Genomic DNA, 22,524 nt, shown 5'->3' with positions numbered 1-22,524 from the left:
CAATATGCAGATGATACCCAGCTCTACCTCTCTTTCAAATCAGAACCAGTGAAGGCGGTGAAGGTTCTGTGTGAGTGCCTGGAGGCGGTTGGAGGATGGATGGCGGCTAACAGATTGAGGTTGAATCCTGACAAGACAGAAGTACTGTTTTGGGGGGACAGGGGGCGGGCTGGTGTGGAGGACTCCCTGGTCCTGAATAGGGTAACTGTGCCCCTGAAGGACCAGGTGCGCAGCCTGGGAGTCATTTTGGACTCACAGCTGTCCATGGAGGCGCAGGTCAATTCTGTATCCAGGGCAGCTGTCTACCAACTCCACCTGGTACGCAGGCTGAGACCCTACCTGCCCGCGGACTGTCTCACCAGAGTGGTGCATGCTCTAGTTATCTCCCGCTTGGACTACTGCAATGCGCTCTACGTGGGGCTACCTTTGAAGGTGACTCGGAAACTACAACTAATCCAGAATGCGGCAGCTAGACTGGGGACTGGGGGCGGCCGCCGAGACCACATAACACCGGTCTTGAAAGACCTACATTGGCTCCCAGTACGTTTCCGAGCACAATTCAAAGTGCTGGTGTTGACCTTTAAAGCCCTAAATGGCCTCGGCCCAGTATACCTGAAGGAGCGTCTCCACCCCCATCGTTCTGCCCGGACGCTGAGGTCCAGTGCCAAGGGCCTTCTGGCGGTTCCCTCATTACGAGAAGCAAAGCTACAGGGAACCAGGCAGAGGGCCTTCTCGGTAGTGGCACCCGCCCTGTGGAATGCCCTTCCATCAGATGTCAAAGCGATAAATAACTACCTGACATTCAGAAGACATCTTAAGGCAGCCCTGTTCAGGGAAGTTTTTAATCTGTGATATTTTAGTGTATTTCTGGTTTTTATGGAAGCCGCCCAGAGTGGCTGGGGAAACCCAGCCAGATGGGCGGGGTACAAATAATAAATAATAAATTATTATTATTATTATTATTATTATTATTATTATTATTATTATTATTATTCTGAAAAGGGAGCCTGCAATTCTCCTCAGCTTTGTTGCATTTTGACAGTTGAACATTCCGGTGGTTGCATCAAGACAACATTTTCCTGCCCCCCCCCCGGCCCTCTTTGTAGTGACCAGGTGGGATTGAAATGAGGAATTATAACAAATATAGAGTAAACCATCTGTATCAGCAATGAAAGCATTGCGTTGACTGGGTTTAAACTATTTTGATATGATTCTTGATCAATCCACACCTCTGCATCCCTGTTTCATTTCTCTTTCTTGACCAGTCACGTACACTGCCAGTTGCTTTGACAGGCAGGCGTCCTGGGCCATAAAGATAGTGGGCAAGCTTCTTTGAAGTAGCCTTTCCAATATGTTAATCTCAGGATGTTGATCTTAGGGCCAGGAAATAGTTTCACAGGAAGGTGATAAAGATGCCTATCTCCTTGCCATCCTTCCATCCTCTCTTGTTTACTCCTGTTTGTGATCTCCGGAGTTTCTCTAGTCCTCTTTTATTTACTCTCAGATTATGTATGCATGCTCAGAGTAGTAGTCTTTGTAGTTAAAATAATTTCTTTTGATTTAACTTTGTTCCCACATGGGTTTGTTGAAATGCTCAGAAGAAATCTGATTGGTTCTTTTGAACACTCTGTAAAAGTTCTTTTGTGAATAAAACGACCTGGGCCAAGGGGTGGAGGCACACACAGAGAGATTATTATACGCACCCTTCCCAGAGTCTTGCTGGTTCAAGCCTCTGTGTGTATTCTTATTAATCCTTCCTTTACTTTGGGAACGCCTCACCTCTTCTCTCGCAGCAGGCCTCAGCTGTATTTCTCTTGTGGCTGTGTCTTTGGCGTGCAGGCATTCTTTTAGTGTTCCTTACCTACGAGTGAAATGTAGATCCCTTGGGAACTGTGCTCTCTTAGATGGAATTTCTTGTGGGGAAAAGTTAGGCTGTTGCTTATAGTCTGACATTTTAGTATCTGAATAGGAATTTTAGAGCAGGAGCTGCCTTCAAGGCAGCCCAAGATGGCAGAAATTTAAGCCATTGAAATTATTGCCACTGGATACAAAATTATAAAAAGAGTGTCTTTGTCCACATGGTCGGTTTCTCTTGAAGGTGCATAAGCTGTAAATAAAATGAAAAAACTTGGTGGCCCTAGTACTAAATTAAGAACAACTATTAAAAAGTAATAATATTACGTTTTCAGTACTGTATTTTCTCCGTATCAGTTGTGTAAGCTAAGACTCACATCCCTATCCTGCAAATACCTACTCTATTGAGTAGCTTCAGGGAGCAGTGTTCAAGGGTTGTTTTCGACTAAAGTAACAGGCCTTAGTCCTTTTCCCATACTCCAGTTGCTAGAGTATTTGGCTTTTTCCCTTCCGATCAGCTGTATAAGGAATTAAAGCCCTATCATGTAACTATTTACTGTATAAGCTGATGCCTCTTTCTACCACACCCTTCTCTGCAAACCATCTGCTCACACTTTGGTAAAAGTCTGGATGTGGACCTTAGCGTACATGTACAGTCATACCTCAGGTTGAAGTTGCTTCAGGTTGAGCGTTTTCGGGTTGCGCTCTGCCGCGACCCGGAAGTAACAGAACTGGTTACTTCCGCGCTTCATCACATGCGCAGATGCTCAAAATGACGTCACGCGCATGTTCAGACGCGGCAAATCGCAACCTGCAGAACAGATCCCGTTCACATCCAGAGGTACCACTGTATTTGAAAACAGGACTGGGCCATCTAAAACATTACAAAACTACTGACAAAACTACTGCCAACCTTTATTTTCTTTTTAAAAATTTATTTAATCATTTTTTCAATACAAACAACAACCTCAAAAGACACTGACAGGGAACTGCCATCAGCTCAGAGACGAGAGGTGGAAAGGCAGTTGTCTTACAGGGAGCCTCCGAAGATCCTGCGAAGCAGCTCTTCCTCCGGCAAGGAGGAAAGCCCCGCCTCCAGTGGGGAAGGGATGCAGGGCTCGGAAGATGCAAGAGAGAGCCGCAACACCGAGCCTGAGCAAAGCGGGGGAGAGGCAGGTCCCCCTTTGCCCACGCCCTCTCTGCGCAGTCAGTTTACGTGCAGAGAGGGGAGGCGTAGGATGGGGGTCAAAAGACTGCTATGCTGGGGAAAGTTTAAGGACCGCCCACTCCCAGATTCTGCTAGCGACTGAGCAGACATGGACTTGAGACGCTCTGCACTGTAAATGAGTTTGTACAGATAATAAAGCCTGGAAAAGACAGATGGGAGTCTTGCCTGTTTGCTCTTGAGCAACCATGCCAGCACATAACAGACACATACAACGAAAACCATAGTAACACTAATAACACAATTTGACAAAGCCACTCCCGAACTAAGGAGGGGGGGGTTGCGGGCTCACGCCCCCATCCACATTGTTGCGGGGCTGGCGCCAGCCCCGCGGAACTCAGGGATCCCCATTAGCATTCATTTCCGGCAGCGCCAGCCAATGGGCTGGCGCTGGGGGCGGGCCCACCTGAGGGCACTTAAGGTCAGGGCAGCCCGAGCTCGCCCCTTTTCCTCCTCTGCAGCAGCCGCGGTTTGGTCTTTTTCCGAGGATCGTCGCTCTAAAGGACCGAGCCTTTCTCCTACTCCCCAGCCGGCTTCCCCCTACACTGCCCGCTGAGCTTCGTGCCTCCGAGCCGCTCGTGATTTTTGCTATCTGGAGAGGACCAGATCGGCGTTCCTCCCTTCGATCGCCGTTCACCAGCTGAGCCTGCTACAGCTTACGTCGGCTTATCTTCATCGTTTCCTGGCTCCTCTTTTCTACTTTCCCAGCCGTTCGGAGGACACAGCACACCCATTCATTCAGGTTTTGCTACTGGGGGTTCAGATTTTAACTTTAATTTCTGCGCAGCGGAGCACCGCCGCGTGTGCAAAGGAGCGTTGTTTGGCTTTAAGCACAGCCACATTTGCGGGGTTTGTGGGGCTGCAAGGGAGCGTTTCTGTGGCTTGGGGCTTGAAGTTATTTGCGGGGTTTGTGGGGCTGCAAGGGAGCGTTTTTATTTGGTGGCTTGGGGCTTGAAGCCGGGGGGGGGCACAGGGGTGGGAAAACGGCAATTTTCCAGCTTTGGCTTGATTGCATTTTCGGGGTTTATTTCTAGTTGTAGCCTGATTGCTGTCCGCTACTCTCCGGGGCTTATTTCCTGTTTAGTCGGATCGCTGAGCATGAAGCGGCACCGTTGCTAAGCTACGGACCCTCCCCTGGCCGCCATTTGCAACCGCCCACGTGGCTTCAAGGCGGCCGCCATTTTACAATAGGCAACTAAGCGTGTGAAGTCTCTCTCACTTTAAGGCCAGGCAGGCAGCCTTTTTACAACACAGCGGCAATAGCGGCAGGACAGGAGGGTTATAATTCACTGCTAGCTAGGCTTACAATAGCAGTAAATCAGACGCATGAGAGGCTGATCTTCCATAGCTTATAAGGCTTTATATATTTGACAATACAGCTCATTTGGTTGATTTTAAGTGATTAAAGGCCTCTAAGAGCTCTGCCTTGACAAAGATATTCTTTGGTTGGAATTTTAATTGAAGTACTTTAAAGGTTGATAGGAGGCTTATTTCTAATTGTGTTAAGGCTTTATATTTTCCTGCATTATATTTAATTTGCTGTTTTACCTAAAGTGCGGAGGTGCCCCAAGGAGCTTTGCCTGGCCAAAGCAAGTCATTGATTGGAAGTTTAAATTAGGTTTAAATTAAATTAATTTGTATAAGCCTTTATATATATAATAAAGTATATCTGTTAGTTTATAAGGCATAATCAATCCGGCAATTAATTCATTCGGTGGATAAAATATAAAAGCTTAGCATTTGTTACGTTACAGGGCTATATTTAATCTGGCAAGCTGCAGGGATAGTCATTGCTTGTTTCCCAAGAGGCTTGCTTTGGACAGCATTTCCTGGCCCTAGGGCACAGCTTACTCTTATTCTTTTTATTATCAAACCTTTATTAGGCATTATGCAAATAAAACCATAAAAGAGAAAATAACATATAAAAACCTTGAAATGTATATAAAAAGGCAGTAGATGGTTACATACATATATATATATATACATATAAAATCAGTGGTTTTCCTTGTTAACCTGCTCCTTGGAGGACTGCTGCCAAAAACTCAGCTACCCCCGCCGTTACCCTTTGGTCAGCGTCGGATAGGTAAAGTCCCACACATTTACCTTGCTGGGGTTCCAGACCACCCGAAAGGGGGGACAGCACGCGTTGACGGAGCGTACTGTGCAATGGGCAATGAAAGAGAATATGCTCTACAGTGTCCGGGACATTCATAGAGCATCTGCAGAATCTCTTGTTTCTAGGAACGTTTTGATATCTTCCCCTGACAAATGCTGAGGGAAAAACATTTAAACGGGCCAGCATAAAAGCCCTACGTTGGGCTGGGATTATTAATTTAGTGACGTAATTGGCTCTACTATCTAAGATATTTAAATCATAGAATGTGGGGGAGCAAATTTTGTTTACAGCTGCCATAATATTTTGTCTCTCGACATCCTTTAGTCTAGTTAGGATATTATGAAAAATGTACTGCTCATTAGAGTTGTACAGGGGCTCCAGCTCGATGTCTAAAGATTCAATCTTTTTTTCGAGGTGCTGATACCATCTTGATTTATAGGAGTCTTTGAGCAAATCAGCGAGCAGACTTGATGGAGGGCAGCGAAAGTGGCAGCGTAACCAGTACTTTATTGAGGTGGACCATGCCCAATATTCCAGTGTGTGTATGCCTATTTCTGCACACATTGTTTCATATTTGATCACAGCTGGGAGTCCAAGAATACGTCTCAAAAAGCTGGAATGAATTTTTTTTAAATCACTGTTATATGCTTGGACCCATAGCGGGATTCCATAAAGTAACTGGGATTGCACTTTTGTTTGAAATATCTGAATGGCCGCAGGAATAAATTGATTACCTATCTGATAATAAAAACGGGCAACTGCTGATGAGGTGCACTTTGCCTGTTTTATGGCATTTGTGCGATGGGTTACCCACCCTAAATTGCTCTGGAATAAGATTCCCAGATACCTATGGATTTTCACTTGTTGGATTTCTTGCCCTCTTATTTTCCATTTCTCTAATTTCCAACCATTCGAGAAGACCAAAATTTTTGTCTTCTCATAATTTATAGAGAGTTTGTTACATTCGCAGTAACAGATCAGTGAGGATATAAGACGTTTCAGACCCAGGCTCGTTAATGATAGTAGGACAGCATCGTCTGCGTATAATAAGAGAGGAACTGGCTTCTGATTAAGTTTAGGGGCATGTGATTCTATTTTTTGAAGGTAATCTGGCAAGTCTGATAGGAATAAATTAAATAGAAAGGGGGCAAGAATACACCCTTGTTTTACCCCTTTCGAGTTTGGGATATCTGATGAAAGGTGACCTTTGGTGTTAAGTTTGACTTGACAGGTATTAGAAGAGTGTAGATTTTGCATTAGAATCAATAAGCGCTGATCAATTTTTAATTCTGCGAGTTTCCTCCACAACTTTGGGCGGTCAATTGAGTCGAATGCACCACGAAAATCTACAAAAGCAGCGTATATCTTAGATTGCCTTTGGGATCTGTATTTTTCAACCAGATGCATGAGTATAAGACAGTGGTCTAGTGTAGAGCAACCTTTGGAGAAACCTATTTGTTCTTTCCCTGGTAGGTTTAGATTTTTCATCCAGGTAAGGAGTTTAGATAAGAGGTGCTTAGCGTAGATTTTCCCTATCACTGATAGTAGGCTTATCGGTCTATAATTCCTTGGTTCTTTTGGGTCGCCATTTTTAAAGATTGGAATAATTATTGATCTTAACCATATCTCAGGTATGATCCCGTATTTATCTATAAGAGTAAACAGTTGAGCTAAGGGTTCTGCCCACCAATCTATATAGGTCTTAAATAATTCTATTGGTAGACCGTCTGGCCCTGGAGATTTCCCCGATTTAAAATTTTTAACTATCTCTCTAATTTCCTCTTCCTCTACCCTTGGCCACTCCTGGAGTTTATTTATTTTATTTTTAGGGGTTTCATTTCCTTTAAATTCACTGTGTAGATTGTTAAATACAGATGTAAAATATTGGGACCATTTGGATTCTGCAATTGGTGGTAGAGTTAGTTGATTTTCAGCTTTCAATCCTCCATACACTAGGTTCCAGAACGCTTTGTTGTTTTTACTCTGAATTGAGTCGAGTAATTGTAGCCATTTTTGGGTTGCGTATTTTGTTTCTTTTCGGCCAGAATGTTGTGATATTTTCTTTTTCCATCAAGATAAGAGGGCTCTAGTTTAGTGCGATTATTTCTAAATGTTTGGCGCAGTTTTCTTTTTAGCTGGAAACATTCATCATCAAACCAAGGGCTAGCGCTATGTTTAAGTTCCCAAACTTTAGGTGGGGTACTAAGCTCTACAAACATTTGGAAGATTTCATTATAAATTTTCGGAATATCACTGTAGAGATTAGTGGTCTTTAAGTTGGATAATACTTGTTTTCTCAGGTTGGCTGTAAGTTTTTGCCCCACTGCTGCACTCATTTCCTGGGACCATTTTAATTGGGTCATTTGTTTGTATTGAGAGGGTTCTATGATATTGTACCTAGTTATTTTGGATTCGTCCTTTAAGTTAATAGACAGCGATAATGGCTGATGGTCGCTTTCAGTGCGCGTTCCAATTTTGAGGTCCATGATCGAATTTATAATATTATAAGGGACAAGAATATAGTCGATGACACTGCATCCTCGGGGGGAGAAGTATGTAAACTCCCCGCTTCTATCGCCTTTTGTTGAACCGTTCACAATCTGCAAATTGAAGTAGTTACATAATTCAAGTAGGCGTAAACCTTCGTTGTTTACAACCCTGTCTCTGGAGAGTCGTCCTATTTTCAGGGCATGTGCGATATCATTATCAGTATTCCAATTTAGTTTGCTACATAGTTGTTCGTTGTTGGTTCCCACTCTGGCATTAAAATCACCTGCTATTATCAGTGAGGCATTTGGGTATTTATCGGTCAAATTTTCTATATAAAAGGTTAGTTGTGACCAATTTTCACTGTTGCTGTTGTTTTTGGTTGGGGGGATATAGACATTTAGAAGTAATAAAGAATCTTTTTTTGGGGTTAAAATTAGAGCTTGTGCAAGTGGTGAGCATTTTTCTAGTTGCTTGATTTCAAACCCTAAGTTGTCTTTGATCATACAACAGAACCCTGCTTTCGGCCGGCCCTTCGTGTTAGTTTTCAATGCGGGTTTCGTGTAGGAGGTGAATCCATTAATTTTAATATCTCTAGTTGACCATGTTTCTTGTAGAAGTATTAGTTCAAAATCTTTAAAAAAGTTCATTAGGTCTGGGTCTCCGTTTTTGTTTCCCCACCCTGCGATATTCCAGGACAGCAAGCGTAGGATCCGTTTTGGAGTTGGTGGCTGGTTGACAGCATTTAGTCATTCTAGTTCTGTCATTGAGTCCAGCGGGGGATTTTGTCTTGTGCAGATACAGCCATTTGTCGCTACTTTCGATGGGGAGCATAATGGCAAATCTTTTAGATTCTTTTTTAAGGTGCGGGAAATTAAAATTTCCTCCCTTTCTTGGTTTTCTTCCTTAACTGTTCCTTGTTCCTGAGAGATTTCTGTGATTAGTGGACTATTATGGACAGTAGGACTATTTTCAGTCACTACTTCCATTTCTTTGGCCTCGTTTGTTGTTGGGCTCAGTGTGTCAGGTCTATTGGAGGTCATCTTTTGTTCGGCAATGTTAGAGTCCTTTGTAGTACTTGAATAAGTGGTACCTATTTCGTTTGGAGCTAGTATTTGATATCTCAGCCAGGAATTTGTGGTCTCATTACTGGAATTTTTCCTTGCCATTTCATATTCTAGAGGCGGCTGGATTTGAAGCTCTGCATCTATACATTTGAAAGTTCCATTAGTAGCTCTCTTTTTGACTATGCATTTTGGGGAAAAGGGTGGTAAGTGTAAAGTTTGATTGTGTATTATTTCTACTGCATTTTGTTGACCTTGTTGGTGAATTTCGGTCAATCTGGCCTGTAGTTTCGTCAATTTACTGAGTATGTTTATTTGTTCCTTATCTAGTAGCTTGGTAAAGTTACTCAACAGATCTTCTTCTTCTGGGACTGTCCAGTCTATTGTGTCAAGGGCGAGGTTGTTATTTGATGCTACAGTCGCATGGTTTGGGAGCTTGGATTTTTCTTGCTTGATTTCCCGGGTAACTGGCTGCGGTTTCTCCCATCTACTGGATTCTTCCACGGGGGTAGGGCGGATGTCGGCTTCTGGTGGAATGGCCTTGTTCATCTTGTTCTGTCTTTTAGATGGAATCAATGGTCTGGGTGATATATCTTCAAAGTGTCGACGCGGAAAAATTCCTTTCCGGGCTAAATGAGCCTTTTCTCTTAAGATTTTGGTTGGAATTCTATGACTACCAAATCTTAGTAGTACTTTTTTGGAATATCCATCGTTAGTAAGCCTCTTGACTGCTTTTAAGTCAATGCTTCCGCCCTCAAGGCCAAGGAGCTGATTTAGATGATGTCTGGCCCAGAAAGGTGACCCCCAGTAAGGTAGGGGTCCTCTATATGGAAAAATGTGGAGAACAATCTCACATGGCCTCAGTATCAGGTTGATTGAGTGAGGGGGGCTTCCTCTGGTTTTTGGCTGGTTTGGAGGTATAGATTTGTATTTGTTCTGTTTATCTCCAGGGCTTGTTAAGGGTGGCAAAAAGGGAGTGAGTTGCCTCCTTTCATCTAGGTTATCCAGCTTCTTGGTGATGTTTTGTAATTGTTCAAAGATTTTTTGAACTGTTTGAGCAGTCAATAGGCAGCATTCCTCCAGCAGTTCCACCTTTCTATCAATTAGTGCTTGTGCCTCGGTTATGGGAGTAGTAGCTTTGTCCTCATTTATTCCTAGGGATATCTCTTCAATTATCTTTCCATGTAAAGAGTTGAGGAAGGTTTTGGGAGGAGATACGTGCTGTTTTTGAGGTAGCAGGTAATTATCTAGATTACTCTGTTTGAAACCAGAGGGCTCTGTGTCAGTTTCTGCATCAAGACACCTGAGTCTTTTGGCTCTTCTCATTACTAGATTCTTCTTAAGTCAATGAGATCAGACTTCTGAGTAGAGTGATAAAGTGCTAAGGTTCTCAGGTCGCAGTTTCGTTCAATTCTCACTCAGTCCTGGCTGGGTTGCTGCGAAGAGTTTAAAACTGGGTCCAGTTATAGCACTCCTTTGAAGTACCCCCCCCCCCTTTCTTCTCAGTTTGTTAGAACGACTGAGATGTTTGGGGGTCCACGAAGTTAGAGGGGGTGGGAGAAGTTTGTGGTTTTATGAATTTGTAGTTTTTAGGGTTAAAAGCCCATTAGAAGTCCTTTAGGATCCTTGGAATAAGTTTGTCACGAGGAGTCAACGAAAAACTGGGAGGGAGTGCCTTAATGCCCAGGAAGGGATGTCTGAGAGCCTTCGTTAAAAAATTCTTTAGCTTCATTAAGTCCCGGCACCGAGGAGGATAAGATAAGATGAGATGTTCAAAAGCACAGCGAAATAGTAAAAAGAAATAGAATCCAAAGGGGAGAGGAGAGCCGGCAGCATTTAGTTAAAAGATCTCTTTGAGCTCCGATAAGAGCGTCTTACCTCGGCGCCATCTTGTCGAGCCGTATTTCCACATACAAAAAAGATCACAGCCTTACTCTTATTCAGTGTTGGCTACTGCGTTTTAATTATTCATAGAGGGAAGGTCATTCCAAAGTTTTAAGAGGCTTGCTGTCATCTCCGCTACCTTATTTTGAGCCGCTGGTTGGCAATACTACCAATATAATTGCTTAATTATTAGGTGAATAATTAAATATCATTTAATAATAAATAATAATAATAATAATAAAATAAATATAAATAAATAAATAAATAAATAAGGAATAGCATAAAATTATATATATATATATATATATATATATATATTTGCTTTCGTAGATTTTCACGGGTACAGGAATGCAGGTTTTGGTGTCCTCGGGTGTCTTCCCGTGTAAAAGTTGGGGTGTCTAGGCGACGTTTCGACGAGGTCTCACTCGTCATCTTCAGGCTGGTGCTTTCGGCTTCTTGTTACTGGAACAGAGCAGGATCTCAGTGTTTGAGTTCCTATAAATACTGTAGAGGGGGTGTGGTGTATAGCCTCCAATGTTCTGGGCAGAGAGGAAGTTCCCAGGCTAGTGTGCCTTTTCTTCTTTTGTTCCTTAATTACTTGAGAGATATCTTGAGTGATTTCTTGAGTGATATCCTGAGTACCACTTAGGTGGGTCATTAGGTGTGGATTAGTTGTTAAAGTCTTTGTGTCTTGACCTCTTGAACTTTGTGATGAGTTTTCCTGAGAAGATGGCTGTACTGTACTTAGTTGTGCTCTGGCTTGGCTTCGTGTATAGGGGCGAGCTGTGGTTTTGTGGCTTGTGTCAGCCAGATCTGTGTAGGGATTGCAGGGGGGTGCAGCATCCGGAGGTGCCACCATGGATTGGCTACTGGATGGTGTCTGTAATTCTGAGTAGAGAATAGTAGGCACACAGAACGCCAACACCAATCAACCACACCAGACCCAAACCCAGACCCTCTCCACAGATGAATTACAGACACCATCCAGTAGCCAATCCATGGTGGCACCTCCGGATGCTGCACCCCCCTGCAATCCCTACACAGATCTGGCTGACACAAGCCACAAAACCACAGCTCGCCCCTATACACGAAGCCAAGCCAGAGCACAACTAAGTACAGTACAGCCATCTTCTCAGGAAAACTCATCACAAAGTTCAAGAGGTCAAGACACAAAGACTTTAACAACTAATCCACACCTAATGACCCACCTAAGTGGTACTCAGGATATCACTCAAGAAATCACTCAAGATATCTCTCAAGTAATTAAGGAACAAAAGAAGAAAAGGCACACTAGCCTGGGAACTTCCTCTCTGCCCAGAACATTGGAGGCTATACACCACACCCCCTCTACAGTATTTATAGGAACTCAAACACTGAGATCCTGCTCTGTTCCAGTAACAAGAAGCCGAAAGCACCAGCCTGAAGATGACGAGTGAGACCTCGTCGAAACGTCGCCTAGACACCCCAACTTTTACACGGGAAGACACCCGAGGACACCAAAACCTGCATATATATATATATATATATATATATATATATATATATAAAATAAAATAGTTAATAATCGGTAATAATCAATAGATAGATACTCAAATCCAGTACATTCATACATACACTCATACATATTTGGGGGTGTAATATGGCAAACAGGGGCAACGCTCAAACACCCCAGTCGGGTGGTGCTCTAGTGCCCGTTGCGCCCGGTAATCCACAAGCTATAGCGCAACTCGTCTCGGCAATACAAACCTTTTATGCACAATGCGGGCCTCCGGTAGCCCCAACGTCTTCCATAGTGGAGCTACCTCAAGATTGCATACCTGACCCCCCCCCCAGCCAGCAGGGCCAGGCAGGACCCTCCTCAGCTATGTCTAGCACGACGCAGCAAGGCTCCAATCGGCCCCAGACACGTTTGCAAACCGCACGTGCACAGAAGTCTAAGTCTAGTGCCCAGAAGGCCAGGTCCGGTGCGCAGAAGACTAAGGCCAGCACGCAGAGGACCAGGCCATCAAGGGCCACCTCCTCTAACGCAAGTCAGGAGGGAATAGGTGTTCCTAGTGTTTTTCAGGATACTCCAGCCCAGCACAGTCCGTCGGAAGGGTCATCTTCGGATGACGAGTTGCCTCCCCAGCAGGCAGCTTCTGCGTCTAGTGACCCAGCCCCGCGAGACAGCAGCTCCCGCGGAGGGAAGCGGAAAGCGAAGAGGAAGCACGTGTCCAAGAAGAACAGGAGAAGGGACCCATCTGACTCTGAGAATGAGACAGGTGGTACTTCTTCTGAGGGCGATAGTGATGCGCCCATGGAGACCTACTGGGGGGAGGGCGAAGAGACAGGTGCCCCTTTGTGGGTCTATGAGAGGCGGGCCAATTCGCACCGTAAAACCTTTAATGGGACCCTTGAATGGAAAGATGGGGCGCTAGTCGAGGATGTAAAAGTTTCAACTCACTCGTCTACTGATTTTATCTTGGGAAATCACCTTTCCAAGAGGAAAAGGGATAAGATACTGAACGGGGATTTCGTAGATATGTTTACGTTGCTGCCGCCAGCACAAGTAAAGGGTAAAGGGGAGAAAAAGAGGTATTATGGTAAGAAAAGATATAGGACCCCTCGGGCTCAATGGCTACCAGGTATTCATGGGGATAGTTTTAGGAGGCTATCCAAAACATGGGTTGCACCTTGTATCTTATCTGGCCCATGTGAGAAGGGCGCGTGAATTAGCAGGAGATGAGGCTGCCATCTCGTACGACGAGGAGTTTCATAGGAATGCCTCACTTTTGTCCTCAACGCGATGGGATCAGAGGGACAATAACTGCTGGGTGGAGCATGTGGGGCCTAACATCGAAAAGAAAACTCATGACCAAGCAAAACCCAGTAAGGTGGACGCCAAACGTCGTAAGCAGTGCTGGGATTTCAATAGAGGGGCCTGCCAGCGCACCTCTTGTAAGTACTTGCACGAATGCGATAAGTGTTTAGGCAGCCACCCGGCTATTAACTGCTTCAAGGGAAAACAACAGCCCTTTCGAGGCGGCAGGGGTCACCTCCACCAGGGAAACCAGGGTGCCCCCTCTGGCGCTTCAGGACCTGCCCAAGGGTCAACAGGGAATCGCTACTAATTTGTCCCTCGACCTAGCTCACTCTCCAATTAAGCTCCAACCCCTAAGAACACTGTTAAACCTATATCCTAATAGACAAGCCACCCTTATTCTAGGGGAGGGGTTTTCCCACGGGTTCAGAATTCCAGTTGTCTTCACCCCCAATTCCGGTTGCCCCCCCAATCAGAAATCAGTATTAGAGAGACCTGACATTGCTATGAAAAAGATTCAGAAAGAAATTGTGGCCGGCAGGGTGGCTGGTCCATTTCCGGAACCTCCCATTGATCAGCTGCATATTTCACCGCTCGGCATTGTCCCAAAAAAGGCCCCTGGGGAATTCCGGATGAAACACAACCTTTCTTACCCCAAGGGTGCTTCAGTCAATGATGCTATCCCCCAAGAAATGTGCACGGTGAAGTAGGCATCTTTTGATCAAGCGGTGAAGTTGGTCCGGGGATTTGGTAAGGGCGCTTTTATGGCAAAATGCGACATCGAGTCAGCATTTCGCCTTCTTCCAGTTCACCCAGAGGACTATCGTTGGCTAGGTTTTAAATTCCAGGATGCTTATTTCATTGATAAAGCGATGCCTATGTGGTGCTCGATTGCCTGTGCCGCTTTTGAGACTTTCAGTACCTTCCTGGAATGGGCGCTGAAATTTAAAACTGGCTCCGAAGGGGTGGGGCATTACTTGGATGACTTTCTTTTGGTCGCAAGTAATGCAAAAGACTGCAAGGCCTTGCTACAGGCCTTCAAGTCCATGGCTGAGGAGCTGGGTGTCCCTTTAGCAAACGACAAGACGGAGGGCCCGGTCACCACGATGACTTACTTGGGCATTGAACTCGACATACATGCCCAAACTTCTCACCTACCTACCGAGAAGTTGGTTGCCCTAAAAGGGCTTATTTCACAGATATTGCCCCTAAGGAAGGTCACCCTGAGGCAAATTCAATCACTCTTGGGTCACCTCAACTTCGCGTGCCGTGTAGTTTCCCCCGGTCGCCCCTTTTGTGGGCGGTTGGCAAAGCTGTCAGCAGGTTTACGGTCGCCACATCATAGGGTGCACCTCTCGAAGGCTGTAAAATCAGATCTCCAGGTTTGGCTGCAATTCTTAGACGGCTATAATGGTATTTCACTTTGGCAAGACAGCATGGCCCTGCAAGCGGATTTCCAGGTGCATTCAGACGCGGCAGGTTCCTTGGGATTCGGTGTTTACTTCAGAGGTCAGTGGTGTGCACAACGATGGCCCTCATCCTGGCAGGGTAAACCCATACTACGTGATTTAACATTCTTAGAATTCTTCCCTATCGTAGTCGCAATTCACATATGGGCTGAGCAATTTAAAGACCATAGGGTTTGCTTTTGGACAGACAACCAAGCAGTGGTGTCGATCTTAAATAAGCAATCTTCACATTCCCCCAGAGTAGTGTCGCTGCTGCAGTATTTTGTCCTTTCCTGCCTCTGGCTGAACCTGTATGCCTCTGCTAGATTTGTTCCGGGTATTGATAACAACATTGCGGATGCTCTATCTCGTTTCCAGATGGATCGCTTTCGCTCATTGGCGCCGGATGCACAGCAGCTGCCGCAGCCGTTTCCAGAGCACCTCTGGAGTATTGGCAACGAGAAGCAATAAAAGGAGTATTGTCAGCAGTTGCACCCTCAACCTTAAGATCATATAACAAGGCGTGGTTAGATTTCACATCTTTTCGCCAGAAAAGAGCGGTTTAAACCAGGCAAGCCCCCGTCTAAGTCAGAGGTCATAGAATATCTTGTGCGCCTCCGCAATCTAGGTCGGGCCCCCCCAAACCCTCAATATTCATTCAGCGGCAATATCGTTCTTCTCCAAAGCCCTGTTCTCAGTCGACCTCTGTGCACACTTCGTGGTGCGGAAGATGCTGGAGGGCTGGCGCAGGTCTTGGCCTCCTAGCTCCGACAGCAGAAGGCCCATAACTTATGACATACTCATGCAAATTCGCAAGAAGCTTAGGGTCATCTGCTGGTCCAGGTACGAGGCCAGGTTATTTTCCACAGCATTTTCCTTCGCCTTCTTTGGTGCCTTACGCATAGGCGAGGTGGTCTGTGAGGACCAGCCATCTAGTAACAATAGGGGGCTCCTGTTAGAGGATGTAACCTTGTCAAGCTCAGATGTAATATTGAAAATCCGCAGCTCTAAGACCGATCAACTTGGTAGAGGGGCTCTAATCCGCCTGCAGGCAACTCAGAAGGCTGGCCCTTGCCCGGTAAAGGACGCTAGAAAGTTTCTGTGCTTAAGACCAAAAGCAAGTGGCCCTTTCTTCATACATGCTGATGGCTCTCACCTGTCAAAACACCAGTTCACGAGGGTTATGCGCAAGGCGATCGCTGCCATTGGACTTCCACCTGAGGAGTATGCCGCGCACTCTTTCCGCATTGGGGCTGCAACCACCGCTGTCCACATGGGTTTACCAGCTGAGAGGATAATGGACATGGGGCGGTGGAAGTCTAACGCGTACAGGGGTTACATCCGAAAACCACGTTAACTCCCCCTTCCCCCATCAATCCCCCTGACCCGGCTCTCTTACTCTCTTATTTCAGGTATCGGGGCGGTGCGTCTCTGGATCATTGGCCACAGTATTGTACACTGGGCAAGACTGCGTGCAGTTACCAGAGGCTGGTGCGATGACCTGCAACTCCCTAGCAATGTCGAAGTGTCCTGGATTGCACGGCGTGGAATGCGTTGGTAAGAATTCTTCCCGGCAGTAACAAAAAGAATTGCAACCGAAGGCCCACCCGATGCGCTGGTCATCCAACTGGGCGAGAACAACCTGGCTTATAGAAAAGGGGTGGAATATTTTCAATGACCTGGAGGAGTTGCGGGCTTCGTATTCAAATATAACAATAATCTGGTCATCTTTGCTTGAGAGGCGCTGTTGGCTACTGCAATGCACTCTACGTGGGGCTACCTTTGAAGGTGACTCGGAAACTACAACTAATCCAGAATGCGGCAGCTAGACTGGGGACTGGGGGCGGCCGCCGAGACCATATAACACCAGTCTTGAAAGACCTACATTGGCTCCCAGTACGTTTCCGAGCACAATTCAAAGTGCTGGTGTTGACCTTTAAAGCCCTAAATGCCCTCGGTCCAGTATACCTGAAGGAGCGTCTCCACCCCCATCATTCTGCCCGGACGCTAAGGTCCAGCGCCGAGGGCCTTCTGGCGGTTCCCTCATTGCGAGAAGCAAAGCTACAGGGAACCAGGCAGAGGGCCTTCTCGGTAGTGGCACCCGCCCTGTGGAACGCCCTTCCAGCAGATGTCAAAGCGATAAACAACTACCTGACATTCAGAAGACATCTTAAGGCAGCCCTGTTCAGGGAAGTTTTTAACGTGTGATATTTTACTGTATTTTTGCTTTCTATGGAAGCCGCCCAGAGTGGCTGGGGAGGCCCAGCCAGATGGGCGGGGTATAAATAATAAATAATAATAATTATTATTATTATTGGCGGGATGCCGCAAATCCCGTGGCTGTGAATAGAGCCAGGAGGATCCTGGAGTGCTCGGTGGCGCGTAGAGTGGCTGCGATGGGTGGGCGGGTCATTGAACACCCATGCATCCAGTTTAGCAAGGAAGCACTCTATCGTGGGGATGGCGTGCATCTCTCTGATGCGGGTAACGATATTTGGCTGGCCGACATTTTTCGGGGAATTGGTTACAGGTTTGAGGGTATTGGCGGCGAGCTGGGCTCGTGTGGCGGTTAGGCATTGGCCGGGGTATTGTCATGCAAATGAGGTCGGGGGGGAGGATTGCCATCACCTCCCCCAATTCTTGAAGGGTAGTTCGTTAAAGGACTCCGGGGGGCGTCGCCTCGTCCGAAACCTACGGAGGCTAGGGCCTAAAGCGCGCTCCCGAGCGATAACCCCTTGGGGAGCGCCTAGGGATGTGCATCTCGGGGGCTCCCCCTGTTGGTGCTTAACCCTTCCCGGTTAGACCGGATAGTCTGTTAGGGCCAATGCCTAAGGCCAATACCGCTCTTACCTGTAATCAATAAAGTTGTGGCCATTTTTCGCCCATTAACCTAAATTCTGGTGTCCGGTGTCTTTATTTATTCCATCTGTGGGAGGGGGCGGGTATCGCCACGCAATTCAGATTTGAATACTGATATGACTACACCTTTTTAACAATATTTCCCCACCTCTCTCTCCTCCCCCTTCTTCCCACCACTGTCCGCCTTATCGTTTAAATACTCCTTCCAGATTTCTTCATATTTATCCATTCTTAATTTGCATTGACATGCAATTTGTTCATATGTAGCTAGTCTGTCCATATTATCAATCCATGTGCTCAATGGAATCTTTTTGCGGCTCTTTCAATTAATCAAAACAAGTTTTTTTGCTTCTAATATGGCACGGTACATCCATTTTTTTGACCCCTTGTAATCTCCCACGTTTCCGGAATATAATTTAGAATTAAATTCAATTCCCCTAAATAACAATTTCTTTTTATTACTCTTGCTATAGATATCCTCACCTCGCACCAAAATGATCTTATCATCGGGCAGTTAATCATCATATGTACTAAGTTCACATTTTTACTCCCACATCTCCAGCAGTTGTCTGCACTTGTCATTTTCTTCTGGTATAGTTTTGCTGGAGACCAGTGGACTCTGAATATCTTTTTCTGTTGAATAAGACTTAGTCTTAGATCCATAGAGGCTATTTCTGTTGATTTTATACTTGACTCCCATATATCATTTGTTATCTGTACCCCTAACTCTTCACTCCATTTTTGTCTATCATATTCTAAATCATATTTCTTTCTGTTGAGTAGGGTTTTATATAGTGCAAGTGTAGAGTTTTTTGTTTTTGTTGCAGAAATTAAATCTTATAGCAGCATGGGTGTTTCCGATGCTGCTATAGCATCAGGGCCAAACTGCCTTTCCAACATATGTTTCAATTGGATGTATTGCCATTGTGTTTCACTGGTTAATCCATACTTTACTTGCAAAGTCTTATATTCCACAAATTTGTAATTTTCATTAATTAATTGATTCAATGTCAAAATACCATTTTTCATCCAATTTTGCCAAATTATTACTTGATTTTCAATTTTTAATTTTGGGTTGGCCCATATTGTTAATTTCTCATGCTGATAGGGGTCATCCTTATTATTTTTATTTATATTCATCCAAATTTTTATAGGTGCTTTAATAGTCTCCAGGATAATAGGATATTTAATAAAATTGGAGCCAAGTTTAGTCCACCCTACAAGAGGTTCAAAGAAACTATATTCGAGAGTAGCCCAATTGGGATTACTGCTAGCTCTCCAATCATTAGTCTTCCTCAGTTTACACATTTTTGTCTACTTGAAGAAGCCATGGTCCGATCTGAAAAATACAAATATTTAGGTTACAAAACTGTAAAAATAAAGAAAAATTAAGTTTGCAAAATAATAATTACCATGTGGTTAGGGTAGATCAACATGTCAGTGTCCACTTATCCCCAGTGTAAATACGACATATCGGCAAAAGTCGGAAATTGAAAGATAACTATAGCATGTATACGAAAATCGATTTCAGATTTGAAATCAGCATTGAAAGAACATATAAGAACAGTTGAAAAATCTCATGCAAAAGAAAATGAAAACATTTTTGTTCCCCAGTATACTGTGTATCCCAAGGGAATACATTTTTTTGCATACCTCCAACTGTACATAGATATACATGTCATTTTCAATGCTATATATGTCACGTTCAATGCTATATAAGTCACTTACATTTATACTCATATTGTACTACTTTGGCTATGTGTTTAATAAAATATTGAATTTTTGCATTGTGAAAAACAAAGATTATGGTGAAAAGTGAAAAACATGAATTGCAAAAAAAACTAGAGCTTACAGAACAAAACTAACTTCAGATATGAAATCAGCATGTCAAAATTAGGTTAGAACAACTGCAGGTGTCAATGCAACAAAAATTTTGTTCCCCAGTGTTATCAGTTAAATGAATGGTTCAAGATAGATTTAAAAAAAAATTTTTTTTTTGAACCAAAGCTCAGAATTTGAGAGAATCCTATTAGAAAATAATGAAAAATTATTATCCAAAATGTATAAGTTGTTATTGGAGCAGGAAACAAAAGATGAGCTGGTAAAATAATGATTCACTGGGCAAGAGATATAGGGCATAATATTGAATATGACCGCTGAGAGAAACTGTGGAAGAAAGATTTGAAATTTACTGCGTGCTACACACTAAAAGAAAACCATGTGAAAACGATACACAGATGGTATATAACTCCAAGCAGGTTAGCTAAAATGTATAAATCTAAATCTGATATGTATTGGAAATGCAGAGAAGTGGGAGGAACATTTCTACATATGTGGTGGGCATGCAGATTATATAATTTCCCAATATTCCTTAACTACAGTCGTATCTCGTTTTGCAGCCGGGATCTGTTCCGGAGCCCTGGACGCTAGCCGAAATGGACGCAGGGCGAAGTGTCGCATCTGCGCATGCGTGCAGAGCGGTTTACGCTTCTGCGCATGTGCGAGCGGCAAACCCAGAAGTAACCTGTTCCAGTACTTCCGGGTTTGCCGCGGACGTTCGCCGGAATGGATGCTAGACAAGGCGGACGTTCGCGGAGGTATTACTGCATAATGAGATGGAAAAAATATTTTAGTTAGAAAAACATTCAACCCCAAACCTGAAGAGTTTCTTTTGGGAATGGTGCAGACAGAGGTGCCAGGGAGCCGGAAAAAGGTATTTATGTATGCAATTACAGCAGCTTGGATTTTGTTAGCCCAAAACTAGGTGAGAGAAGTTCCTTAGAAAGAGAAATGGCAGCTCAAAATGATAGAATATGCAGCGTTAACAGGCCTAAGAGAGCAAGAAGGTCAAGTATATAAAGAAGAGTGGAAAAATTTAATGGAATATTTGGAAAATAACTCTAAACAAGTGAAAACACTAGCGGGATTAAGGTAAATTCAACAGTAGTTAGATATAATGGGGGCGGAACTAAATTAAATAGATATTTTTTTACCTTTTAGAGTATGCAAATATTGGAAAATTTAAAGAACCATGGAAGGGGAAGGAGGGAAGTCGATGAATGCAAGATTGTATATTTGAAAATTTTCAATAAAAATCATTTTTTTAAAAATGAATAAAGTCAATTTTGTGTTATTGCTGAAAATATGAGTGTACCTTTCCCATTTTGTAGACAATAAAAATGAAATGGTTGTTGATGGGATGCAACACAGATACTAGAGGCATGTGAAAGAGCAGAGGAGTGATTCAATTTCTGATATACAAGCAGGAACCATATTAGGTGTGTGATTCAATTGACGTGTGATGCATGGGCCCTTTTGAACCGGAAGAAGGCAGAACGGGCAGGTGCATATATAGAATAAATATTCATAAATGTTCATAAATGCACAAGGTAAACACACATACATAAGCATATAAACCACATGTCTAAAATAGTACAAGAGAGTAATCCTGAAGCCATTTTTACTCTCCCCAAAGGACCTCAAATATTTCTCGGCAGCATGAGGATGGGAGAAACTTTCCAATAGTCTTTTCATTTGCAAATCCTCCCTGCAAATCCAGTCTGGCAAGTTTCTGCTAAGCTGAGCAGACTATCAATAAAGTGTAAATTTGTAAAAAGGAGATTCAGGAACTTAAGTATTTACCATTTCAAAGGAATGGCCAGGCTACCCAGAAAATGCAATCAGTAAGGCATTATCAGGTATTCTAGCAGACAGAAGAGAAGCAACACACTCAAATTTCTGCTGGAGACCACCTTCTGTGATGTATGTATGATGTTTCTGGGGTGGTCTTAGGCTACAGGGTGGGCAGTTTTCAAAGTCTTGTGCACCATTGTTCTAGGTCTCTCTTGCCTCCTTGCAAGGAGGGGAGGGAACTCGGTTGCAACAGAAAAATAAAGATCTGCCTTGCTTTCAGTGCATCCTACCGCCATTCCTTTCTGACCAATCATGGACTTAGTGGACTCTGTCCCTTGGGGAGTTGGGCAGCAAAAGCCAACCTCCTTATTTTCTATAACATTTAGTTCCTCTAACTCAGTACAGACTCTCCAAGTGTCCCTATTTTCCAGGGTTGTCCTTGATTTTGAAAAGCCTTCCCAGTTTTTGATTTGATCCCAGAATGTCCCACTTTTCATTAAAGGTAAAGGGACCCCTGACCATTAGGTCCAGTCGTGACCGACTCTGGGGTTGTGACGCTTATCTCGCTTTATTGGCCGAGGGAGCCGGTGTACAGCTTCCGGGTCATGTGGCCAGCATGACTAAGCCGCTTCTGGCGAACCAGAGCAGCACATGGAAACGCCGTTTACCTTCCCACTGGAGCGGTACCTATTTATCTACTTGCACTTTGACGTGCTTTCGAACTGCTAGGTTGGCAGGAGCAGGGACCGAGCAACGGGAGCTGAAGTCCTAGGCTCTGTGGTTTAACCCACAGCGCCACCCGCGTCCCTCCACTTTCATTAGGTTGTCCCTATTTTCATTTGAGAAAAGTTGGAGGGTGTGGAGTTATCCCACCCCGAGTCATCTGAAGGCAGTTTTTCAATGTTTACTGTTTTATTATGTTTTATAAATGTTGGAAGCTGCCCATAGTGGCTGGGGCAACCCAGTAAGATGTATCAGGTATAAATAATAAAATTATAATTATGGAATGGGATGCCCCTATTTTCATCAGAGAAATGTTGGAGGGTATGCTGTCAGTATTGTATATACTGTCTGACATCAGCTCTCCATGAATGGAGACAGGGAATCTCCCAGCTCTACTTGGAAATGTCAGGGATTTAATCTGGGACCTTAAA

Source organism: Podarcis erhardii, assembly GCF_964252035.2.
Source record: "Podarcis erhardii genome assembly, chromosome: W".
In the NCBI taxonomy this organism is placed as follows: domain Eukaryota; kingdom Metazoa; phylum Chordata; class Lepidosauria; order Squamata; family Lacertidae; genus Podarcis; species Podarcis erhardii.
The sequence above is the reverse complement of the archived record's forward strand: the minus strand, read 5'-3'. Positions refer to the sequence as shown.